Source organism: Lissotriton helveticus, chromosome 7 (assembly GCF_964261635.1).
Source record: "Lissotriton helveticus chromosome 7, aLisHel1.1, whole genome shotgun sequence".
Taxonomy (NCBI): domain Eukaryota; kingdom Metazoa; phylum Chordata; class Amphibia; order Caudata; family Salamandridae; genus Lissotriton; species Lissotriton helveticus.
Window position 1 is genome coordinate 460,551,298 of NC_136068.1, and position 27,078 is coordinate 460,578,375.

The window sequence follows — 27,078 nt, forward strand, 5'->3', positions numbered from 1 at the left end:
AAACAAGGATAAAACTATGGTCATCTGTACTAATAATGTCAACTTTATTGATCCTAGAAGGGTAGAATCCGCTGTATATCTAGGAGTCCGAATATCTGCCAAAATAGACGAGATTGTTAAAATTAACTATGAACCATTACTTCAAAAAGTAAAGAAAGATCTTAAAAGGATTGACGGATTACATCTCTCAATCATTGGGAGAGGTAACTTCCTTAAAATGAATATCCTGCCCCGGGTCCTATACCTGTTTCGTGCGATACCTCTCTTAGTGGATGACAAAATTTTAAAGGGCCTTGAATCCCATATGAGTAAATTTGTATGGGGATACGGGAAGATAAGGAGATCTACCCGGAAGCTCTCTTTACCCATTATCAGAGGCGGGCTCGCAATTCCTGATTTGAGATTTTATTCATGGGCTGCCCTTCTTCAACAGATGATGTCATTATTTCACGTTAAACCATTGGAAAACGAAGCAGAGGCTAATTACATACCTTCAATATTCGAATTGTCCATTGGAGACAGAGCTAATGGTTTGTTATTAAAACAGGTCGAACCTTCATACTTTAAGAAAGTAAAGTTTAAGGTTATATCAAGCGCCTGGGTAACGTGGAGGAAAATCACGAGGTATATGAAAATTCCTAAACACAATAGATATATTTCACTATGGCATTCATCAATATTACCACCACAAATATATGATGCTATTTCTAGACGATGGGAAACATTAGGAGTATTAACAATAGGAGATTTTTTACTTCCCACTTATGGTGATAGATTTTTGCAACTTCAATCCAAATTTGCCATCCCAAATAATAGTGTATTTAAATTTATACAAATTAATACAATTTTAAATCTAAAAGTTGCTGATATCTCTTTGGATAATATCCCTTTATTGATTGTATGTCTAGACCCGCGACTAGGATTGGTACAATTTATGACATCTTTATTGAAAACCAACATGATGATTTAGAAGCTACTGAAGTGGGTTGGTCGAGGAAACTAAATAACCCTAATGTGGATATCGACATGTCTTTGATTCTATCATCACAGCTGTTTATGTGTGCTAACCTGAAAGCCCAACTATATAAAACTATCTATGATTTATATTTTACTCCGGCCAAACTATACGCTTGGGGGAAAAGGACTACTTCGGAGTGTCCAAGGTGTGGCAAAACAACGGCAAATTTATTACATATGCTGTATGAATGTGACAAACTACTAGTACTCAGAACAATGATTGCTGGGTTCTGGCAGGAAGTGTTTGGGCATCCAGTAGCCGAATCTTCCACCCTATATATTTTGGGGTATGATAACACTCTGCGGCACACTAAGGCGGAAGAAGTAGCTCTCTTCCTGGGTACAGCAGTTTATAGAATAACATTAACAGCCCGTTGGAAGGATGCCGATCCTCCTAACTTTCAGATTTGGCTGTTAGGTATGTATAATCAAGAGAAGGCGATTTTTACCTGTAAAGGAACTAAGTCAAGAACACGTGGTATCGAGATCTGGAAACCAATTGAAAATTGGAAAAATGACAATAGAGATTGTGGATAAATGAGAGCAATCAGTATAAAATTGTTATCGTTTTTCTTCTTTTTTCCACATGCTGATGTTTCTTGTTCTGCTAAATCCTTAGTATTCCTGCTTTATTTAAGCTAATGTATTCACCTAAATTGACTGTTTGTTATATGTATCAAAAGTTCCTTTCCGTTTTTGTTATTGTTTTATTCTCTCTGTATCTGCAAATGTGAATTACCAAGAAAATAAAATTAAAAAAAAAAAGGATGTGAAAAGGATGCAAATTTGGCAGGGATACTTTATGCGGACAAAAGTTACAGGGGCCTATATTAACAAGTTCACAAAAGAGGACTTGCTTGCTTTAAGATATAACAAGTACAAAGGTACCAACCACTCTAAGTTCCAGGGAAACAAAACCTTATAAAGGAGAAGGAAAGTGGTTTTAGACTTCAATGCAGTGCATTCTGGTTTTAGAGACCTCTAGCCCTTTGAAGCGGGATAAGTATCTAACAAAATGCAAAATTCAAATTACTGCCTACGATAAATACAGGAAAAACTTTTCCCAACAGTCTAGCAATGCAAATCTTCACCTCCATTTATAAAATCCCCAAATTCATAAAAGATAGAAGACTCAGGCTGTTTCTCTGTCAAAGCATTACTGTTCGCCAATGAAAATTAGAAATACCAACTCACCTTTAAACAAATCCAGTTCTTTAAATAAAAAGGAGAAAAAAAAATAGATACCTTTTGGCATTTCCAACAATTGTTTGGAGAATCATAAATTAAAACCATGTTTATTATTACCCAATTTGGATTTCCACAGTAGCATAATGTATCAGAAGTAATTTTAATTTGTTCAAATAAAATAAACTTGAAGATTTTTTTTTGTCCTTTTATTATTGCACAGTTCACTCACTGGGAGGGAGCCATTTTGAATTCAGTTCAAATGCCAAATGGCAAGACTTATTTCACCCCTGCATACATTGTCCATCTTGCTAGTATTCTGGTGGGAAGGACGTGTGGTTTGTTTCGGGATGCAAGCAGCCAACTGCTCTGTTCATGACTTTTTTTTTTTTTTTTTTAACATCGCAACCAGAGGGTAGGCACTCAAAAAGTCCATTGGTTTCCTCACTGATTGGTAGAGGGTGGAGGGTGGATGAGAGGGTAGGATTGCTTCCTTTCTTTCAGCGGAAGAATTGTTCGCAAAATTTCGTCAAGACGACGGGGAGGGGCTTGCCATTCTTTATTTATAAAACTCTTAATTCTAATAAGAACTGTAGCCCAAAAGTATAAACGCAAGAGAAAGAAGGGGGTTGGGGGACGAAGATATATCACACATATACACATACATGGGGAAAAAATAACACAAATCAATCTCCCTTGAAGACAAAAATGCAGGCATTCCCAAAATACACAGTAACCATGTTCTTCCCACCACCACAGGAGGGAAAAAAGGGTTATGCCCACTACTCCTCTACATCAGAACTAAGTCCAATATGAGAAGTGTGTGCAAATGTGGAGGTTTCACCTAAACCAAGATGTTACCACATATTCCTGAATGCAGTAGAAGGCCATAGATTGAAAGGACATCACGAGTCGGTCAAATTCGATCTTGTGGACATCCACTGGATTACTGCACATGAAACAAGCAAGCAGGTGGCAAAAGAACCAACAAAATTGTTCAACACAAAGTCCAGACAGGAGTAAAAGGCGAAGGAATTTGGAGCAAAGCAAGAGGCTGAGCATTTTGCCTCACAGGGATATGAATAGGAGAGGGTTCAGGAACAAAACACTCAACTAGAAATGTACTTTGCTGTCAAAAAAATGTGCTTGCAGTTTTAATGTGTCTGCAATACTTCGACAAAATATATAAACATCTTTATATTAAAAAAATGTTGTGTGTGCAAATTGCAGTCTATTGGCTAAAGGAGAAAATGAATGGATGGTGCCGAAGACTTTCAGGGAGCTGGTTGTGTCATCAGCAACACCACCAGGTCTTCCCTACCTCACCACCCCGATCCACAAGAATAATTGCCACAATAAAGTAGATATTCTCTGTGAATTGTGTTTAGTGGATGTAGATTAGTCATGGTATTACCACCATGCATATTATTTATGAAGGTAGTTCTACGAACAACCTACCTTAGACCCAATTCACACTAGTCACCCTAAAACAGAAGACATTTGTACCCTCTCCAAATTTACAGAGCCCCATTTCAAATATTAACCCAATCAAAAGAATGCAATAGAATGAAGAAAAACATGGGAAGCAGCGGCATCAACTTCAAAATAGGCTTCTGTGCGGTGTTAGGCCATCAGCCGAGAACCATTACCATTTGTCACAGGGAAAGACCCGAGGCCCCTTCATCCAATATTTCAACCCTCCATTTTGCTCAAATGTGCAAGATGAAGACCTTTCTTTCCCAGTTATTTAAAAATTAAATGTTTAATAAGGCTGTGACAGAAGATGTCGGGTAGAACCTCAGCAAAGCAGACATTGCCTTTGGTAGGAGTTAGTGTGAGGAAGTGGTGAGGTCAAGGGCAGTGCATGACAGGAGAATGGGTATGATGGACTGGACAATACAGCTTTGGAAAAAAAGAAACTACATCAGAAACTAAATGTGTTTAAAGATACAAAAAGAATAGGGCCAAAAACTAAAATCCTCAAAAAAGTCCAGGGATGTTACTCAGGTTTTATTCCTTAAAAAAAACACAAACAGGAATACTAGATTTGCCTCCTTGGGATCTGCCAGAAATCACTTGTATGAAGAGCACACCGCATTGTCAGTTAAATCTGGACTTTTAAATAGTTTTAATTGAACTTTTCAGACAGAAAAAACAAGTTAAAAATCCTAAATATGACTACAGTTCTAGTTAACACATGAGCACCGTGTAGTAGACATATCCCACAGTGCTCCTTTCACACAGCATTGGGTAACTGGGCTTAGTTTTTTTTCCACCTTGCACAAATTTTCCTGTTGCTGTACAGCCACAACATTGTACATAACTCACAACCTATGCAGGGAGTAGAAATAATCAACAGCTACCCAGATCCCAGCGCTAAAAAGGAGAGGGGGGAAAAAAAAAACAAGAAATTGCTTTAAAAGACTGCTGCAGTGCATCCAGCTAAAAACCACCATCGATGTAGGACAAAAAAAAATTAAATACATAGATTTCTTTAAACCTTGACATGAAAAAAAGCTGCTTGATGTGCCATTGAATTATAAAATTCTTTTTGGGTTAACAAAAAAAAAAAGTTAATTATAATTTTCCTAGAAACAAAACAAAAAAAAGTGCCTTGAGGAGGGGGAAGTTTGGAAAAAAACTATTACATCAAGCACTTCTTTCGGTCTCTGCAAAGTTACAGCAAACAACTGTTCTTGAAACGGTGTTAATAGTAACTTTTCTAAATCATTTTTCTATTTTTCTTTTTATTTATTTTTTTAAGTTTTTTTCTTTTAATCTGATGGTAAAATTTCACAGCCGGGTACTCCTTTTGCATAAAAAGGACGCAAGGAGTGGGCATGGCACTACCCCCAATCAGCACGGCGTACACACCACCGCCAGCCTTGTGTGCACACACATAGACACACCTGCACAAGGGCAGCCAGCTCTCCCACATGGATCACTTTTAGTAACGCTTTTTTAAAATAAAGAGTTTTGGGGATTTTTTAGTCCTTAGTTTTCTTTTTTCTTTTTTGTGTGTTGAAGAGGTAAAAGACAAAGAGCTCAGGAGGTCTGTCCTCTCTTGCTCCCTAGGGACAAAGTCGTTTTAACCCTTTCCATCCATAGACTCCGAGTAGATGACGACTCTGGTGGGATCTGCAAAAAAAAACAAAGAAAAGTCAGAATGTTGCATTTATATGGACTTTCTCTTATTGGCATTTACAAATGTTGCCTCAAATACACCCATAAGGAGCTGGGAAAGCATTGTGTCCAGGATACAAGATCAAATGTCTGAACTTTCTATTTTATTACTTCCTAGGAAAGCTTTTTGGCAAAAGTAGACTATACATTGTCTGACACCCTATACATTGTCTGACACCCCTTCCATCTTTTCCACACAAACTGCATACACTGAAGGAAAAGAAGGAAATAGAGGACACCCTATGCAAGAACCAACCTGAGCTAAGACCATGCAGACTTCAAGTAGTCATGTCTAACAAATAAAGTTCATACACAAGCATAAAACAAACTGGTAACTACATGGCCTTCATGGAAGAATTATTTTGCGGCTGGATGCTAATCTAGATTCACGTGCTGTGTATCACTTTATCCTCAAGGGTTTGGAAAAACATTTTGCTTATTGAATTTTTTGAGGTGCGACTACAGGAAGACTCAGTAGGACTTACATTGACATTCGAGAAATCTAAAGAGCCCAAAACAGATTCCAGCTTCAGATTGTATGTTCCCTGTGAATATCTGTGGTTGTGTGGATGTTTCAATGTAGTTTACCAACACTCTGGTGAACTGAGATGTGAGAGTACCGACAAACTACTCAGTTGAGTAGACCGGAGAGTCTAGTCTTTTCCACTACATGCACAACATGTGAACACAGAAGACTCACATCTCCATCTTCTTGCTCCACATTGCTCAACTCTGACTACGCATGTTACTGCTTTTCATCATATCTAGACCAGCTCTGCTTAACGGTTTGATGCACCAGTTCCAGATATTCTGACAGGGGCTGAGATTTTTTTCCTCTTTGGCCTCTACACACCTACTGTAATCATGGATATAAGACTCCATTTCAGTTCGCCATGGAATTAATATCAAGACATCACAGATGGGTGACCTCTCTGGCACAGTCCCTCAGGTTTCAAATTAGGAGTTATTCGGCTGAGTGGTTTGTAGTGGACTGGTCATCATATGCAGTTATTGCCCTTAGAATGCAAGTAAAATTAGCAATGAATTGATTTTGGACAATTTTATTATTTATTAGATTCAAGCACTCAAAACTGATCAAAATTTCACTGATGGTCCTTAAGAACCAGTGGCCACCGAAAGTATGGCCTATAAAATTGGAATCAAATTGATCTATTTTAGTTAAAACTTGTGTTACACAACAGGGACCATTATTTTTAAACCGGAGATAGATATAGGATTGTTTTTTTGGAATGGGTTCTGGGGAAGTGATCATTGAAATGTGTGTGTATAATATATACACACACACACACACACACACACACACACATACACATACACATACACACACATATATATATACATATATACATACACACACACACACACATATATACATATATATACACATACATACACACATGTACATATATACACACACATACACACAAATATCTTGTTTAAAGTAATTTGCATTCATCATCTGCGAGTTATGTAAAATTGTTTATCTCCGTATTATGCCCTTGAGCCAAGACCATTGCTTGATGAACCGTTTCTGAAGCAGCTTCATGAGAAGGCATGCATTTGGTACCCGGAACGAAATACTTAATCAGAAATCATCATATATCCTAGGATATATGCTCCACAAAGATTGGATTAGGAAAGTTTGTAGGTAGAAGCAGCTGGGGCGGAAGTGGACTGACCCTCCCAAGCAGATTCCCAGACCCCCCTAGCGGAAGCCGCATCAAGGCTGGTTCTGCGCAAGCTTGCTGAAGGAACTTCCCTGGGCACCCCTTCCGTTGCGTTGCCACAAAAGGAACGAAAACCAGGAGTGGCTGGTCTTTTCATGGAAAGACCTAAGGACTTGGCCGTGGCCCGCAAGTCCTTAAAACGCTCCAGCATACTGTCGGCTGTATCGCCAAACAGGCGAGTGCCATCAAAGGGCATGTCCATGAGCGAACCCTGGACATCGGGCGAGAACCCAGTAGAACGCAACCAGGGGTGGCAAAGCAGCGCCACAGTCGTAGAAATCGCCCTGCCCAACGAGTCAGCGGTGTCCAACCCACACAGAATGGCGAACTTAACAGCATCCTTACCCTCAGCCACCACTTGAGAAAGAACAGCCTGAATCTCCTCAGGACACGGAGGCAGCACCAGAGCCACGGTATCCCACACCGCATGGGAGTAGCGGCCTAATAAGCAGGCAGTGTTCACCGACCGCAGCCCCAAGCTGGCTGAGGAGAACAACCGCTTACCGAACTGTTCCAGCTTCTTAAGAGTCCATATCCGGCAGAGCCGTGGGACAGTCATTCTGCGACGTCGAGGCTTGGATAACTAGACTCAGGCGTCAGGGTGAGTAACACGCTTCTCCGACTTCTTTTTATGATGTCGCTTACCGGAATCCGAGGGCGAAGACTTGGAGCCTAAGGAGCGACCGTGAGCGGTCCTGGGAACGGTCCCTGGACTCTGAGCGGCGTCGGGACGAGTGCCGGACCTCCATCCAGCAGCCCCCTGCGCTGCTCCCTCAAGGCCTTCGGGCCATAGTCTGACAGTCCGGACAGGCCCAGGAGTCGTGGTCGGTCTCCAGGCAGTAGAGGCAAACATCATGAGGGTCTGCCACTGACATATTGCGATGGCAGGCCCCACAGGACTTAAATCCAGGCATCCCTACTCGCACCAGAGAAAGCAACCTGAGACAAAGACCTCAAAAAGATAGTCAAAAAATGACTAAAAGGTACGTGCTCAATCAGGATCTGCACTTGCTGGCGCGGAAAAAGAATGAACTGTAGTCAGCGCGCATGGGTTGCGCCTATGTAGTCTCCGTGACATCATCTCGGCGCATAAGATGCCACGACGGACCCGGAGCTGCAGGACACCACCTACTGACGCGCAGGGGTACCGCTAAGCAAAACTTTCCGGATCCAGTCTGACACCTGGGGATATTCTAAGGTAAGGAATCTATCATTAACGTGATGAATGTCCCCAGATTTTATCCATCATCTAGCAGGTGTAATACTAGAAGTATAAAAAAGTGAGGGCAGCGGCAAGTGAAACTCTGTTGGAGAGCATCAAAGGCTCATTGGATTACAAGTAGTGTTACGCTTTGAGAAACAACTTCTTGAAAGAATTAGGTTTCTGCACATCAGTATACCAGTACCTAACCTTACGGAAACCAATAAAGTTTTGTTACTCCTCACTTGCCTAACCTGGACCTTCTGCTAGATGTGTGGTACAGCAATACCGCACACAGGCGCGTACATAACCCATGGGGTCTTTGCTGATCTCCAAATAAAATGATGTATACTTGTCTGGTTAGTTGTGGTATTGATGGTCTCATACGTGCCTCGCTTTTTACTTGCAACAGATACACAAAGTTGCATGGTCTAGAAACAGTAAAGGTGAAGCTTAAGGGGGTAACAAGGAAGCAACACCACGTGTTCTTAAGACTGAAGTGGGCTCAAATAGGCTACTACAGAACGGCACAGAAGTCCATCTCAGTTTGGAGGGCTAAAGGCATTGGTACTAGGATAGGGAGTCAAACAGAACTTTGAATAGTTGCAGGAGTTCTAGAATCGGGGAGAGAGATTTCGGTTTTCATATTTACATACCCTGTTTGTGCAGCTTCCAGATATGATCCCATTCTAGAGAAAAGAATAAAAACAATTTTAGAATTAAAAAAAAAAAAAAAGAGAGAATCTTTTCAAACTACTACATTTCCACTCATTTTATAAGTACAGAATCCACACACTTCACCATATCCTCTTACCACTGCCCATGGTACCTTTCACTTTAGCACCATTTAGACACAGATTCCAGCAACAAAGAAGCCTGAACCAGATCTAACTAAAGCAGCAATTGCAGGGACCACAAACAGAAGAAATAACAATGATATAAAGATACGTCAGCCCTTGCAATAGTCCTGATCTCAGGACTATCAGTATAAAAGGCATCAGGGCAATTGTCCCTCTAGACATCCCAAGTATCAGCTACAAGGTTAGGTTTGGTTGCTAAAATGATGTGCAGAACATCACTCCACTGCTAGGGATATAGCAAGGACTGACTGCGTACAGCTTCATTCTTGGCATTTCTTCTGCGGACTTTCCCTGAAGCTGCTCCCAGATGCCACACTACATGCAAAAAATAAAACTATTCCAAACTCACAATACATGGTTTCCTCCTGTTGAAGGCCCATGGGAACATACAGTAGGATTTAAACGTTAATAAATACTTTTACAGGATAAATTTAGAACAAACGATTTTAATCTGGCTTCTTGAACATTTCTCAGGCCAAAAAAAGCTGGTCAGTCAAAAATTGAATTCCAGCTAAGTTTTTTGTTTTAAGTAGCAGTTAACTATAAGCTACTATATTTACACCGTCACAAAGCACAATAAGCACCGACTTAACTAGAAATTAACCCTGGATAAAATTGAAAATTAGGATGTTAAATGATTGATTAAAAACCCACCCTGGTTTTAAAAAAAAGGTTTCATCACAGTATTTACAATTTGTACAATAATAACGCCTGATGAAAAGGAATCCATGTTACTACAAGACAATTTTCGTCAATACAGGTATAATGAAAAGATAATGTGCAAAAGTGAATATCAATTAAAACGGAATCCTATATAACCGTTGTTTTTTTTAAGTTAATGCAAGCATGATTTACTGCAGTCTGTGTCTAATCAAATTTTTTTTTTTTTAAAGGAATGGTGTGTTAGTCCACTACTTAAATAGTAATAGGTGTTCCATGTCAGAGGTCACGTGCACTGGCAACAGATACGAGCGGGTCCTTATAATTGAATAGCAGGTGGTGCATCAAGGTAGAACTGAGGTGTATGCGCAAATGTGTGTATCTCCCAACACTGGAACAATATGTGCTGCATGTTAGGATTAATCTGTAATGTCAAATTAACCTTAATAAATCAGATCTTAACCCTCACATGCATCTTTTTCATACCCACCATTTTTTCAGCAACAATACAACAGTCGGGAGTCTTACCTTGCATATGGTAATGGACAGTAGCCTCCCATTCCTTCGTGTCTACCACATCCCAGAAACCTTTGTGTCCATTTTCCTGTGGTGTGGCATTCCCAACAAAGAATCCATGTTGAGCAGATTCTGACATTTTTCCTGTTTCACTGCCCCCAGCACTTGAGTCTGCAGTTCCAGCCAACTCTTGAATTGGTACAGATGCTGTTGGGGCCTCTGTAGTAGGTATACCAGCTGCATCCTGCCCGGGGTCATTGATAAAAGAGAGTCCCCACTCATTTTGAAAAATGGCACCTAGCTGCTCTTGACTCTGGCCAGCAGGATGTCCGTTCTCGTGACATGGTGAGGGGGACGGAGAGGAAGAAGAAGAGGCAGCAGAGGAGGAGAAGGATGAAGAGGAGTTGGAGTGCAAAAGGATGGGCTCTTCAGTTCTGGGGGCACCAGAGGACAGGGTGGTTGCCACAGCACAGTGGAAGACCTCTGCAGCACCTGGGAGCATCCCACCATTCTGCTGGGCCGTTGGGCTGCTGGACAAAACACAGTTAGGCAAGCTGCTGGTAGTCCGTACGGCAGAAGCTGGCACCTGGGTAGGCTTGCTCTGCACACCGGCCTGTGGCTCCTGACGCCGCCTCTCTAAGTTCTCTTTCACCTTACTGGCATAACTGATTTTCGGTTGAGTGCGTGCACTGCTATTGTCTACAGGAAAGACAGGCAATGGCTTGAACAGGGACCAGGTATCCTCTGAAGTGCCAGGAGGTCGCCCCTTGACTGGTTCCTCCTTCTTGGTTACAGCAAGACTTTTCCCCTCCTCAACAGCCTGTGGAGGTTCAGTTGGCGGGGCAGGTGAGGCAGTGGCATAGCGCCCATTTGGCTTGACAGTCCCAGAGCGAAAAGGCCGGTTGTAATCTGCTGATGGGGGACGATCGCCCTCCTGCACAGGTGGAGGCGTGCTCTTCCCTTCCTCTAAACTAGCCAATGACTCAGTGCTGCGTGCTGGATAGTTCTTTTGTTCCCCTACTTGATGAGGACCATAGCCGTTCACAGCTCCTCCCGGCCGAGAGGCCCACTCCTTCCTTTCAGGTCGCTTGTTGCCATCCCGGACAAATTTGCTGCGATCATAGTCCCTGTAGTTTTTACGATAGCCTGGATAAAATGGCCGTGGCCTGTCAGAGTAGTAGTAGTGCTGGTTCTGATACTGGTACTGGTGGTGTTGGTTGTGGTACTGGTGGTGCTGGTTGTAAAAATGGGTGGCTTGTCTCTGCTGGGGCCTGGAGCCATGCTCCCGGTCCGAGCCCCGCACATGGTGGATGTTCAAGCTGTTAGAAGGACTCAAGGGGACGCTGTCTTCGCTGCGGCTCGGCATAGCTTCGATTTCCAGATCTGCTTTATATCCGTTAGTTTCCCAAGAACCTGGAGAAGAAGAGATGCAGGTCATTGTCAAATATTGTTAGGAAAGTGCAATAAGGCAAAAGTAAAAAGGCACTAAGTTAGACTCCCTCCGTTGCCCTAATGGAAGTGAAAGAAATGGTCCCCAAAAAATAAATAAATAAAAACACTGGTACGAAACAAGTGGGAAACCTCAGAGGAATGGCTTACCACAACTTAACCTATATACATTTCTAAGATGCACTGTGGGGTACAGCATCACAGTCCTTGAGCAATCTTCCGTCAAACAGTGAAACACGTTTTACTCCCACCAATAATCATCTCACAAATTTACAAGTGTCCCTCAAATTCACCAGGCAATATTTAGTACCTTTTAACTGCTAGCCTATCAGTGGACTAATTTACCGACCACAGAAATCTAAGCTGGAGGTATGTGATGGATTCTGGTAGCGTAATGGTTGCTTTACTGCCTCAAATTTTGCTGCTTAAGAGTTAAATTAACGAGTTTGTGAATATTTTAGTTTGTCATTTCAGATTAACAAAGACAAGGCTTTGGCCTCGACCTAGTCTCACGAATGGATTTGTGAATGTCTAAAAATCTTACATTCAGAATATTGCAGCCAAACAGACAGACTAGAATGAAAGTGTAACTGTGGCAACACTGGGCCCAACACGTGTCCCATTCATTCCAAGGCTGGTGCCAATCTACGTGATTTTGAGCTTGTGTCCGGAGTGTTTCTTTAATCCGAAATTTACGACCGCATGACTGTCTCAAACATTACAGGAGCTTTCTCACCACTGACATTCGGGGAGTAAAATCAAATAGTACAGCTATACATATCTTCCACATGATCAACAAAGATATTCTCAATATAAAAATTAAAAAAACAAGCTATCCATCCATCTCAAAGAGGCATTAACGAAGTAAAAAAAAAAAAAAAAAAAAAAAAAGAAGAAACTTTGACCAATATGTAGTAAAAAAGTATTCTCAGGCATTAAGCGACAAAGGTACAGGCAGACCTGCTAAAACATTGCTCACGAGTAGTTGCAAATTGCGAAACAATCCAAGATTCACTCACAATGAACAGTTAACTAAGAACAGCTTCAGCTCCCACCGAACTAAAATCAGCTTTGGCTAAGCAAATAGGTCTCACTTATGCAAGAGCTATTGGGTTTGCCAGTGTATTTTAGCCATGCTGTACACCAGCATGCTTTTCGGCATGCTGAAAGTTAGTACTGTAGAGTTGAGTAGGGTAGCGGGGCATTCAGTGGTGCGACATGGGAGTTAAGCAGCTTAGCATAGCTTGGCATAGAGTGGAATGGAGTAAAGTGGTGTAGACCAGCATGGCATGAAGTGGCAGAGTGGCACGTTGTAAAGTGACGTGGTTGGTCGTGGCTTAGTGAAGTAAATTGGTGTGGAGTAAAGTGGCATTGCATGGATTGGACTTCAGTCAAATTATGTGGTGTAGAGTGACGTGGAGTAAAGTGATGCGGCATAGACTGGAGTGGAGTGGGACAGAGCGTCAAGAGGGGGGGGGGGGCAGAGCGTCAAGAGGGGGGGGGGGCAGAGCGTCAAGAGGGGGGGGGGGCAGAGCGTCAAGAGGGGGGGGGGCAGAGCGTCAAGAGGGGGGGGGCAGAGCGTCAAGGGGGGGGGCAGAGCGTCAAGAGGGGGGGGCAGAGCGTCAAGAGGGGGGGGGCAGAGCGTCAAGAGGGGGGGGGCAGAGCGTCAAGAGGGGGGGGCAGAGCGTCAAGAGGGGGGGGCAGAGCGTCAAGAGGGGGGGCAGAGCGTCAAGAGGGGGGGCAGAGCGTCAAGAGGGGGGGCAGAGCGTCAAGAGGGGGGGCAGAGCGTCAAGAGGGGGGGCAGAGCGTCAAGAGGGGGGGCAGAGCGTCAAGAGGGGGGGCAGAGCGTCAAGAGGGGGGGCAGAGCGTCAAGAGGGGGGGCAGAGCGTCAAGAGGGGGGGCAGAGCGTCAAGAGGGGGGGCAGAGCGTCAAGAGGGGGGGCAGAGCGTCAAGAGGGGGGGCAGAGCGTCAAGAGGGGGGGCAGAGCGTCAAGAGGGGGGGCAGAGCGTCAAGAGGGGGGGCAGAGCGTCAAGAGGGGGGGCAGAGCGTCAAGAGGGGGGGCAGAGCGTCAAGAGGGGGGGCAGAGCGTCAAGAGGGGGGGCAGAGCGTCAAGAGGGGGGGCAGAGCGTCAAGAGGGGGCAGAGCGTCAAGAGGGGGGGCAGAGCGTCAAGAGGGGGGGCAGAGCGTCAAGAGGGGGGGCAGAGCGTCAAGAGGGGGGGCAGAGCGTCAAGAGGGGGGGCAGAGCGTCAAGAGGGGGGGCAGAGCGTCAAGAGGGGGGGCAGAGCGTCAAGAGGGGGGGCAGAGCGTCAAGAGGGGGGGCAGAGCGTCAAGAGGGGGGGCAGAGTGTCAAGAGGGGGGGCAATCAATCAATCAGTGACACTTATAAAGCGCGCTACATACCCGTAGGGTCTCAAGGCGCTGGGGGGGTGCCGCTACTGCTCGAACAGCCAGGTCTTCAGCTTCTTCCTGAAGGAGAGGTGGTCTTGGGTCAGGCGCAGGTCGGTCGGGAGGGAGTTCCAGGTCTTGGCGGCCAGGTAGGAGAAGGTCCTTCCTCCTGTAGTCCTTCTTCGGATGCGGGGGACGGCGGCGAGGGCGTGGTTGGCTGATCGGAGGTGGCGTTTGGGAGCGTAGAAGTTGACTCGGCTGTTGAGGTAGCTCGGGCCTTGGTCGTGTAGGGCTTTGTGTGCGTGGGTGAGGAGGCGGAAGGTGATTCTTTTGTTGACGGGGAGCCAGTGAAGGTCTCTCAGATGTCCGGAGATGTGGCTGGTTCGTGGGATGTCGAGGATGAGTCTGGCTGAGGCGTTCTGGATCCGCTGGAGTCTCTTCTGGAGCTTGGCGGTGGTACCGGCGTAGAGGGCGTTGCCGTAGTCCAGTCGGCTGGTGACGAGGGCCTGGGTGACGGTCTTCCTGGTCTCGGTGGGGATCCACCGGAAGATCTTCCGTAGCATGCGTAGGATGTTGAAGCACGCCGAGGAGACGTTGTTGACTTGCCTGGTCATGGAGAGGGAGGAGTCCAGGATGACGCCCAGGTTGCGTGCATGGTCTGTCGGTTTGGGTGCGGTGCCCAGGGCGGGAGGCCACCAGGAGTCGTCCCAGGCGGAGGGTGAGGAGCCCAGGATGAGGACCTCCGTTTTGTCCGAGTTCAGTTTCAGGCGGCTGGTCGTCATCCACTCGGCTACCTCTTTCATCCCTTCGTGCAGGTTGGCTCTGGCGGCGGCGGGGTCGTTGGTCAGGGAGAGGATCAGCTGGGTGTCGTCGGCGTAGGAGATTATGCTGAGGTTGTGTTTGCGTACGATGGCCGCGAGGGGGCTCATGTAGACGTTGAAGAGGGTGGGGCTCAGAGAGGATCCTTGGGGGACGCCGCAGATGACTTCGGTGGCCTCTGACTTGTCAAGGCAGAGTGTCAAGAGGGGGGGGCAGAGTGTCAAGAGGGGGGGCAGAGTGTCAAGAGGGGGGGCAGAGTGTCAAGAGGGGGGGCAGAGTGTCAAGAGGGGGGGCAGAGTGTCAAGAGGGGGGGGGCAGAGTGTCAAGAGGGGAGTAGAGTTGCGTAGAATGGAGTATGCATGGTGTGGTAGTGCACTGCCATTACACACAGATAGCACATTTTCAATTGAAAGGACCATTCCGTTTGCATAGACATCCAGCTTTAAAAGTTGATGGCGGTATCTTGGTGTTTAACCCCTTCAGCGCTGATGACAAAGCCAGCTCGTCATAGGCGTTACCTGCGCTACGCGGATGACGAGCTGGCTTTGTCACGTTACGCGCGATTTTCAAATTTCAGCACACAGCGGGAAAACCCGCCAGCGCGGTAGAGGTTAAAAACAAGGAGGTACCCTTTTTCAACTGGAAAAGGGAGGGGGTGTATAATACTACAAAAATTAAAGAGCTGCCTTTCCCTGCTTTTGTACAACTAAGTGCCTCTTACAGTTCCTAATGTGAGATATTTACCATTCTATTTCTTTTTTAGTCGGTCTAAAGTAGGTTACCAAAAAGGAATTTATTCTGTATTTCAAAACATTAACAATTAAAACAGGAAAAACCCGGACATTTAGAGTCTATTCGTTATCCATTTTATTTGCTAAAAAGCATGAATTCATTGCACATAACACATTACAAACATATCAATTTTCATATAATAAAAATAAATCAATTACAATAAAATACAAAATTGTTAAAAAAGTTCTGTCTTGTGCCGATGTGTTGTATGAAAACAATAAAAAGTAAAAAAAAAAAGTTGTCGACGCGGCGTTTAGATGAAGATCATCACCTTCTTCAGGACTATACTTCCAAATTAAAACATCTTATTAGACTGGGTGTAGAAACTGCTTCAATTGGGTTCTTGAATATTCGCTTGGGGTTCTTCGTTCATATAAATGAGAAGAAAAACTGGGTAATTGAATTCTTCTGCCTTTATCAATGGGCTTCAGAGTCTCATATAATCCAATGTGTCAGTTTCAATCTTATTGAGTCAATACCTTTCCACTTAAGATAAGACTTGGGCGCAGGACGGGTCGGTAAACAATCTTTTCCTTCTGGTCTTTTTGACCTCAAATTCTTCATTAAAAGATTGAAAAGGAACACGCTGCAGGAAGGTCCACACCAGGGATTTCTCCACCAATTGAAGGCTCCCAGACCAGGAGAGACAATTTATAAGAGGGAGAGTGATTAAATACCAAGGCCATCTTTTAAAGAAGAATTGGAGGTCAAAAAGACAAGGAAAAGATTGTTTACAGAACCCAATTGAAGCAGTTTCTACACCCAGTCTAATAAGATATTTTAATTTGAAAGTATAGTCCTGAAGAAGATGCCGATCTTCATCTGAACACCGAAACGCCGCGTCGACAGAACTTTAACAATTTTGTACTTTATTGTAATTGATTTATTTTTATTATATGAAAATTGATGTTTGTAATGATGTGTTATGTGCAATGAATTCATGCTTTTTAGCAAATAAAATAGATAACGAATAGACTCTAAATGTCCGTGTTTTTCCTGTTTTAATTGTTATAAATGTTTTGAAATACAGAATAAATTCCTTTTTGGTAACCAACTTTAAACCGACTAAATAAGAAATAGAATGGTAAATATCTCACATTACGAACTGTAAGAGGCACTTAGCCGCATTTTGTACAAAAGCAGGGAAAGGGAGCTCTTTAATTTTTGTGGTATCTTGTAGTGTACCTTTAAATGTTGATGGCGGTATCTTGTAGTGTATGTTTATATATTCCTCTAGTCACATTCACAACGTTACCATTATCACTGTAGATATCATATATACGCATTCTCTCCTCTCTCCATGAATTCCTCACAGGTATTTCACTTATTTAACACCACTTGTCAACTGCTGGCTCCTGCCCATTACATAACTGTGTTCTTTCGTGTTTCGTCTCACATTCTAAATTAACGGGTCATCAATAGGTTGCATAACATTGTTAACCTTATCGAACCGCTAATCACACTAGCTACCATCAAACAGCCCCTTTTCATGTCTATTCTACGAACACATAGGCGTGATAAGCCACACCTCCTTTTGACCTCTCCACACATCCTGAAACATTCGCCGGGATACGCCGCACACACCAGGAGACGCATAATGCCAGTCTTCATCTTAGCCACTCGGTATGCATCCACGCCGCCGCCTGATCTTTTCTGGTAATTGTTGGGTTATCCAACAGCACCACGTTATTTAAACCGGCATAGCACTTTCATACAACATGGCACCGTTATCTGTAAACCACCACATTAACGATTGAGATTTTACACACCGCGCACACGTCACCTATCTTTACTCTATAGTAGCACGGGACTTTGTAAATCACAGCGTCGATGGTCGAGCCTTGTTCACCCCACATTACTTTCACGTCCTGTTTTTCTTTAGGCCGTTTTGTCACTCTGAAACCGGCATTTATTACAAAAGGCACAAGGTTAGGATCGTCAAGGATTAATTTACCAAATTAGTTTCGATAGCGCCCACGCTAGTTTCACTACCGCTTCTAACTCATTAGCATGGATGAAGCCGTCACTGACCCGACTGAGCAACATCATTTTTGTGATCTTCGAATTATTAGCAAAACAGTAACAGATTCATTCTTTTCAGAATATCCATAGATGAAGGCAATCCTGCCGAAATGCATTGGGATAATTAAGAACTATGTGAATGAATGATGCAATGTATTCTGGGAATTGAAGTACAAAAAGATTGGAAATGAAATCAACTGAATTGTGATGCAACGATTCCAATAAAAGAAATAGTTTTTGATGGACAAGGAACTTTTGTATGTCTATTTTGATTAAATAAGGAAACCTTCATAGTAAGGACTTCAGCTTCAGTGCCGGGGACATACCCCACGTGGTGGGATGCACCCAGACTGAAGTTCTTTACACTCTGGTTCAGGGAGTTATTCCCCGGTGCACGACAAAGTCGTATCTACAGCACGGCAGTGCGCCCAACTCACATTTTTTAGTTCATTCCGTTTGCATAGACATCCAGTTTTACTGATAAAACTGTAATTTGAGTAAATGGCATCACCTAGTGCACAGCTTTCCAAACTTTTCATGTTTGTGACACTTTTTGGAGATGCATCATTTTGTGACACAGTAAGGCAGTGTAGCGAGCGAGCCTGAACCACCTAGTTTCTCCCCGGAAGAACATTTTCAAATAAAAGTGGGCAAATTGTCGCCCTCCTCCCTCAGTCGCCCTCCGTCTATCTCCCCCTCCTTCCCTCGGTCTCACTCTCTCTCGGCCTCCCTCCCTCTGTCTACCTCTCCGTCTCCCTACTCCCTCTGTCTCCCACGATTTTCCTCTCTCTGCCTCCCTCCCTCTTCCTTCTGTCTATCTCCCTCTGTCTGTTGCCCTCTGCCTCCCTCTTTGCCTCCCTCCCTCTGCCCCTCTTGGTCCCCCCCCCCCTCGGTCTGTCTTCCCCCCCCCTCGGTCTGTCTCTCCCCCCCCCCTCGGTCTGTCTCCCTCTCTCTATGTTTCCCTCACTCCGTCTCCCTCACTCCGTCTCCCTCACTCCGTCTCCCTCACTCCGTCTCCCTCACTCCGTCTCCCTCACTCCGTCTCCCTCACTCCGTCTCCCTCACTCCGTCTCCCTCACTCCGTCTCCCTCACTCCGTCTCCCTCACTCCGTCTCCCTCACTCTGTCTGTCTGTCACCTCACCCCAGCTTCCCGGGCACACACAGAGCCGCACCCGAGCACTTCACAGGTCTTTAAAAGGCCATAGAGCAGAGTGTCTAGAAATGGCTCTTAATTAGCAGCAGTTATATGCTAAGTGCCCGCGACACACACACCATTTGCAGGGGAAACAGAACTGTGTCGGGACACACAGTTTGGAAAGTTCTGACCGAGTGTATGGATTTGATCGTACTAAAATACATTATCACCACACTTTTCACGGTTTATTTACAGACATGTATATTTTGATGTGTGTCAGAAAAAAGCCTTTCCTTTCACACCCCAATGGTCAGGTAAAGCCTCACTTTCGAGAAAGAAAAGCAAACACCAAGCTCCTTTGAACTAAGACCTGACATTTGAGCTCGGTCATTGAATGCACAGCAAATGTGACGTCTACAACAAAATGTAAAAGCCTTTTTACAGAAAGCGAGCATTCTCAGAAAAATAGAAGGGGCCAGTCAGAGGTGGTAAATAGGCTATGCTCCATTGAAGGGATAAAGATGTGCTGGACAGCCCAAAAAAAATAAAGATACCACAAATCCAATGGTAAGCAAAAAGCAGCATACATTCCTAGGGAAGCTTTCGGAATGTCCTAGAGTATTATTTTCGCAAAGATACCTGTACTGTTTGGTAGGCTGCAATCTTAAAAGTCACAATTTTGACAAAGCAACGGGAGAAAGAGTGCACGTGGTGGGCAGAGAAACCAATATTTCCGTAGGCTTAGGACATATTTCCACACAAGGCCAACCGAGTGGCACGCCTCCAGTGCCAAGTCCACACCTGATCTCCTTACAAGACGTTATTCAGGAGAAGTCCAGTTTAGCAACTTGCTAGGTTTGATTGTTCTGCGTCTCTTGCCCTCTTCCTTTCAAGTATAGTCTGCGGTTTGGAAGCATCATTCACCTGAGTGAGTTGCAAACGTATGGAGACACTGAGAAGAGGGATTATCGCAGCATAACTGCCTTGTGAGCTCCAAAAGGAGCCCAGCAGGTGGGAACCAACAGGCTTAAACAATTTCTCTAACTGCAACTGTACATCTTGAGATAGTCACTTGAATTACCCACATTAATCCCAGATTTCTGTTGAGTCATGGGCCCTAGAGCAGCAGGAGTGAAATGGCACAGGTACTGATAACTTGTGAGGGCATGTGCACCCAGCTCCACTTGATTAGCCGGGTCACCTGACCTGGTGACGAAGGTGTAGAGTAGGGTGTGACGCAAGGTACAGCCCTCTGGAGAGAGCTGAAATAAGTAACGAGTACTAGGACACTACATTTCTTGCCATAGGATGCTTTTTGGCTTTTGTTTGAGTAAGAGGTCAGACTAGAGTCGGATCGTAAGACACTGTGGTAGTAGCAGTGATGAATTTTAAATTGAACTGGCAGAATAGTGTTGCCAGGTGAAACATTGGCTTTTAACAGCTGGCTCACGTGGAAGTCAAAATGTTGGGATAGTGGCCAGATGGACTTCATATCCATAAGCACCTGCGTGTTGCTGGAGTTTAATGTGTCCTGCATTTACTAAGAGGTGGCTATTCTTTGCATGGAAGCCATGTTTCCCTAAGCAGCTGGTGACTGTCTGGAAGGTTGTTTCAGAAACTTAAGAGGAAGAGACTGTGCTCGTGTGCATGCTGCCAACTCTTGGTTCTCCCACTAGGCCGTTGCTAAGTCACTGTTGCTGCACATCAGAGTCCTGCCTGTTTGGCTTGGTTGGTGTGCTTACAGTGGTAGTAGTCGGTTACGCTGGTGGGCTTCAGGCACAGGCCATCCTGATCACAGACCACAGCAGGTTCTTCTTTTCTTCAGTGGAAAAATGATGCTATTGTTTGCCATGAAGGACCAGCAGGCCACTCCCTTCTCTTTCTTCTCGGTGTTTGGGTATGCATGGTCCTATGGAGTAGGCCAAAGGGCATCTTGACGTTTCAGTGTGTTCATAATCAGGTCAACGTGGCCAATGGGGTGGTTGAATAGCATTACAATAGAACAATCGATCAACCTGGGAGCAGGTTTCAATCTTCTTCCTACTCACAGGGAAAACAGTCTAGTGTGGCAATCATGAGGTGTTCTCCCTTTTCAGAAAGCTTTTGTGCTAGAGGTTGGAGTGGAAATGTGCAGCCGAAAGAGGCAGAATGCGTGGTATGGTCAGGTAGGTATTAGGGCTTCGCTCTTTAGCACAAGCTTCTCTTTAGAGTATAATATATATATATATATATATATATATATATATATATATATATATATATATATATATATATATATATATATATCCCCATGCTGCAGCTTGTACCTACATTGAGAAGCACTCGAACAACAACACTGCGCTTCAAGCTCATTAATAGGTATGGAAGACGCCAGCCTGCCGATCTTTCGCAGCCATATCACCAGTGCTGCCTGACACGTTTCGAAGTCCATCTTCTTTATCAAAGACTAGTGGGGAAATTGAATAGAGCACAGTCCAGTCACAGACTCTTAAGTACACGTGGTTGCGCGCGCCCAGATGGGCTGTTCTGTACGAAACTGCGCAAGGTGTTATGAGAGTTGAAGTGACAGAGGGAAGTACTTTCCCTTTAAAGTGGATTAATTGTCCTGTTGAAAAATGTAAAACCCGCGGATGAGCCTCAGTGGCCAGGCTCTTCCTCAATCCTGTGTTGTTGCTCCACGAACAGAGGCCGGTAAATACCAACCCCAGTGGCTCCCTGTATTAACGGGGTGGTGGTAGCAGCCCCCTGGGCAAGGGCCTTTATCCCCAAATATATTGGGGGGGGGGAGCATTTAGGGGCAGAGAATCCCAGGGACTGCTTTTTCCCCTATACAAAAGAAGGGTGGGGGCTGATCACAATGGGCATGCAAATGCCCACACCCCTCCATAAAAATGGGCACAGTCTTTACGTCGCCCTGGAAGAGGGAGGGGCTGGGGGAGGGGGGAATATCGCAGCACTAGCTCCGATGTGTCTCCCCGGGAGGGCAGAAAGCCCACTAGGCACCAGGGACTATCTTTACCTTGGTCAGGAGTGGGGGCTGCTGCTGCTCCTCCCCATCTCAAATAAGTGGGCACAGGGAGACATCAACATTATTTTATCAGAAAACAACCCGATTTTTCAAAGTGGCACAGGCGCTTTTGGTCCTGGGCTCGGCGGCCATCTATGGAAACTTTCCAAACCCAGACATTTCAGGCCAAAAAAAAGCTTAGCACTGGGGACTAGTTGTGAAGGGGTTAAGAAAATAGTTTGTAGGCTCCACATCTACTGGGCTGAGGCCCTAATAGTGCAGGCAGATAAGATGGACTAGCTCTTGCTCTCCCCATTTGTCAGCTGTTGTGTTGCTTCTCTGTACAAACCACTCATGCCTCTAGGAGGTGGGCACTTTAGGTGAGGCCATATTCTGTACTCATGGAAGCAAAGGCAGCTGGTGTACTACCAGTAAATGGAAAATGTAAATCCAGTACTTTTATAGCGCACAAATCACCCCCGAAGGGGTCACGGCGCTGGGGGCTGTTGGAAAGATTATGCGGGCTATTGTAAGTACTCTCTAGTAGGGGCAGCAAATCGGACAGGCTTTGCAGGCAGCGTTAGAGGCAGTGCTGCTAGGAAGGCAGTTGGGATGCATTCAGTGGCTCACTAGTGAATTCTGGGGTAAATGAGCGTCTTGAGTCCTAGGGCATTTTGAGTCACATTCAAGCACGTTGTTCCTTAATGTTGATGCTGTGCAGCATAATAGCATTTAGAAGTGTGAATGCCCAGGTGTAAGTAGGGAAGACAGAGCGAGAGCTTATTGGAGAGAGAGAGAGTAAGAGTGTATTTTTACTTATCTTTCTCCAAGGCAAGTCAGTTCCTACAGCTGTGCCTCCCACGTAATCAGATCAACTCTGCTCCAAACTATTCTGCCCTACGGTTACACAGGCAATGTCTCTGCAGGCAACTTTTGCTGTGGAGCAGGTTGGCAAAGCACTGTGCCTGAAAATATTTTCACAGACCAGTAGTGCCCTTATATGCAGCATAGTGGTGTGCCAGTCTGCTGCGTAACTTGAACGGGAGCAAGGAGACACTAGCTCTATCCACAGATCTTCAGACCTTACCCTATACTTGTAGGGCCAACACTCAGTGCTGCCTGGCTATCCTTTATCTGGGCCAAAAGAGATTATTGGCAACCGGCTGTCTCACCTGCTGGAGCAAATCTGGATGCTCTTTGTGCACTAGGAAGTGCAGAGAACACAGGGAGTCTCTGCAGCAGGTAACCTCATCCTGTGGTGTGGCGACCAGTCTGAATCAGGGCCACATTCCTGGACAGTGCTGGATCCTCTCACTGGAGGGAGGGGCGTTGCTGGTGGGGAACACTGACGCGGAGTTTTGTTACAGGAGGCCAATGTTGCTGCATCGGACCCCAGTAACAAAACTGGCGCCAACACTTCCGGACCACTGGGAAAAAGCTTGGTGCCCGCTACGGCAGGCCATGGAAGGCAAGCATGGAAAACTTCTCACATTCTGGACTCAGGAGCGAGTCAGTTTTTTTACTGCCTCCTGTTTAGCAAGGTATGCAGCAGTAAGCTGGGCAGATCCTATTTCCCTCTTGGAGGAGTGAGGTGAGAGCTTGTGCGTGGTGCAGAAGAACAAGTGACACTGGGTGAATAAATTACTTCAACCGGCAACAGCCCCCTCTACCCTCTCTAGAGTTGGTGGCTCACACCTAGCAGGCAGGTGGTTCCTGGCTGGGTCGTTCATGGGGCTACACTGGCGCCCCACATGAAAATAACTGAAAAAAAGTGTTCTTCTAGTTACAACCAAAGCATTGAAATTCACCAGTTCTAGTTCTTTCAAGTAACTAGCACCCTAAAGTAACTATAACTCGTGAGGTCCGTTCAGTTGCCATCACTGAACAGGTTATGACTGTAGTAGTAGATCAGGTGATAAGCTGCGCATGGCTAGGGCCTCTAGGACCCCTCTGCCTCTGTAAGGTCAAGGGGGGCACAGTACCGCTACCCTGCTCCTCAAGGGGGGCACAGTACCGCTACCCTGCTCCCATTGATAGTAGAAAAAAAAATACGCAAAACTCAGGACAGAGGACAAATCCCATTGGTCCTGTAACGGCTGATGTATTATTTCACTTAGTGTTTCTGTCAGCCAATCAGTCTTTACTCTAACAGGAGCAAGGTGGCAGATGAAGAAAAAATCCCTCCGGCAATAAGAGTGGTCTCTTATTTGTGTGCGATTGTTAAGATTCGTCAAACCGCGCCAAAGTTAACAAATGAAAAAATGCTCTTCTATAGTAATTAGGTCCCAACTATAACTACGCAGTGACAGCTGCGTGTGTGGCCAGATTATTAGCGAGTCACACAACAAGCACCTCACGAAGCTGAAACCTGGCCCAGAGGACTATCATCGATTCCTTAGCTGTTCGATTGATGGACATGAAATAAAAATCTCAATGAAACAGAGCTTGTGTCTGGTTCGGATGTCGGCTCATTTTCAGATGCACGATGAAATATAATCAAGTGGGGTTCTAGTTAGGTCAGCATTTGCTAAGTAAAAGCGTTTCTTGGGATAATAGTGTGGACGTTAGATGAAGAACTACGAAACGTTCCAAAAAAGTGCTTTTTTTTACTAGTATGTGCATCAAGTTTCAGGGTGATCCGTCAAGCAAGGGTCTGTAAATAAGGGAGGAAGGAGAGGATGGGATCCAAAATGCAAAATCCCCATGCATTTTCCGTAGACTGCTTTCTAAATTAAAACCTGCTGAACGGGCTTACACCAAATTTGACAGTAAACTAGATCTTGGTCCGCAGATTATGCTGTGGTGTAATACATTCAGTGAGATTTTTATTTATTTTAAGAAATTAAGGTTATAAAATATTTGTATATCTGGACGGTCGGGTCCACGAGAGGCTTGAGAGACTACAGTCCTACCAGCCTCTGGTGCCCTTGGACTTGCCGGAGGAGCAGGGTGGGAGTGGAACTGGGAGGCATGAATGATTCCCTGCCGTTTCCTGACACCCCCCCCCCCCCCCCAAGCTAGCAATGGATGTCATAGAGCAGTGGTTCCCAAACTTTTGACTCCTGAGGACCCCCATTGAGTCACCACTGGAAGCCGGGGACCCCCAAGCAATTTGTATGAGTTAAATTTCAAATATGAAAACAGTAATTCGAAAAAAATACACACGTGTGCACACAAAACAAATACTCAAAGTATTTATGGGCAGATTTACAATAACTGACGCATCCATGCATATCAGCTGGGATGCGCCACTTATTGTGCGCCATGCCTCCGCCATCATTGATGCGCCGCATTTACAATGCTGCGCCTCATGGGGCAAAAAAGCACAGATGCATGACGCATCTGTGCCGTAAAGGTGGCGCTTTGCTGGAGTTGCGTCGCAAGCGCGACACACCTCCAGCAATGCTCTGAGGGGCCGAATCTTGTTAAAGCTGCGTCAATCCTCACGCCTGCTTCAAGCAGGCGCAGGGTTTTGACGCAGCATGGGCCCCAAAGTGACTGAGTGAAATCTTGTAGATTTCACTCAGCCACTTTCAGGAGGCGTTCCTGCGCCGGAACGCCTCCTTCTGGCACAGGGCTTTACAACGTGGCGCATCTCTCAGATGTGTCACGTTGTAAATACCCTGCACCATGGCGCATCTTTTGCATCGCCGCTGCATCACAAAAGTGACGCAACGGTGGCGTAAAAGAGGAGCAAAGGGCTTGTAAATCTGCCCCGAAGGATTTTGGGGCCAGATGTACGACCATTTCATTTAGCGCCTCGCAATTGGCGACACATTGCAAGTGGCAAATTGCGAGTCGCTAAATGAAATGTACAACAGTGTGTTTAAGTTTGAAGTAAGTGGTAATTGCGAGGGGTTTGCGACCACAAAACATTTGTACATGGTTTTAAGACTCGCTATTTAGAAGGGAATGCCCCTTCCAAATAGCAAGTTGCAAAGCCTATTTAGCGAGTCGCAAACAAATTGCGATTCGCGAAATAGGCAATGTACATGGCCCAATACTTTTTTGCGAGTGAAAGCGTGTTCACGAACCCGTTCACGCATATAAAAGCGGATCGTACATCTGGCCCTTAGTATTTTATATTGAAGTAATAGCCCCTCTGTCACATGTATTTCATTTGTTTTATAGCATCTCTCATACCATTGTAGGATGTCTTTACATCACACACATATAGAGACATTGAATCTTACATGTAAAACAGTGTGTATATGAAATGTTTAAAGAGTGTTTGGTCTGGAAAAGCACAAACTCAGGATTCAGAACATATCACATTGGCTAGCACTGACTTTAACATTAAAAATGTATTTCCACCCAAATAAATCTTTTAAGCAGCATCAGGATAATTAATAACCGGGAAAAAACAAAAGTTACTAACTGGTACCATGCAGTTTGCAAGCTGCTCTTTGATGACAGTTTATAGGTCCCTCTGCTACATTACGATTGTCACTTATGAAGTGCACAGTAACAAAAGAATCTCTGTGACAAAAGCAGTAACCACGAACCTATGCACATAAAATGCTGCGTTTTAAAATGCATGTTACACGTTCTTTGCAGTAGGCACATTAACCCTCTGTGCTACAATAGTTAAGTCAAAGCTGCCACTAAACAAAACTCTCCTCACGCTCCAGCAGGTACATTAATCACTAGCTTTATCTTGACACTTTTATTGCTGCTGGAAAGCTGCTATTTATACAAGAAACTTTTCTGTGCTTTTGCTTTTAAAACTGTTGCCTGCGGACCCCCTGGGAATGTGTCACGGACCCCTGGGGGTCCGCGGACCACAGTTTGGGAAACACTGTACATAGAGCAAGCAGAGAGGCGGCTATCATACACAAGGTTGATGTGAAAGGCAGTCATCAATGGAATCAAAAGTGACACCAGATTCCTCAAGTGGGGTCTGCAGTGCGACACAAAATGGCTGAAGAGAAGGATCACAAACCTCAAAGACAGGGCAAACTGGACTAATATGTAAAAGTAGTAGACCCCTGATGGCGGCAGAGCAGAACATCCCATCCATACCGGACAGCGCAGCACTTCTATTAGCAATACAATCCTCGTGGGAGGCACTTAAGGAACACATTGGTGCGGTCTGGTT

The 27,078-nt window shown here is 45.0% G+C and overlaps 1 pseudogene across 1 annotated transcript in view; it reads right to left on the minus strand.

Moving 5' to 3' along the window:
- Positions 1-2,296: 2,296 nt before the first annotated feature.
- LOC144768612 (uncharacterized) overlaps positions 2,297-27,078 on the minus strand; it is a 46,845-nt pseudogene continuing 22,063 nt past the window's right edge. The window contains exons 2-4 of the transcript XR_013598587.1: positions 10,383-11,783; positions 8,991-9,023; positions 2,297-5,340 (exon numbers count right to left, since the gene is read on the minus strand). The product of XR_013598587.1 is annotated as an uncharacterized LOC144768612 (transcript). The remainder of the gene's footprint in view (positions 5,341-8,990; positions 9,024-10,382; positions 11,784-27,078) is intronic.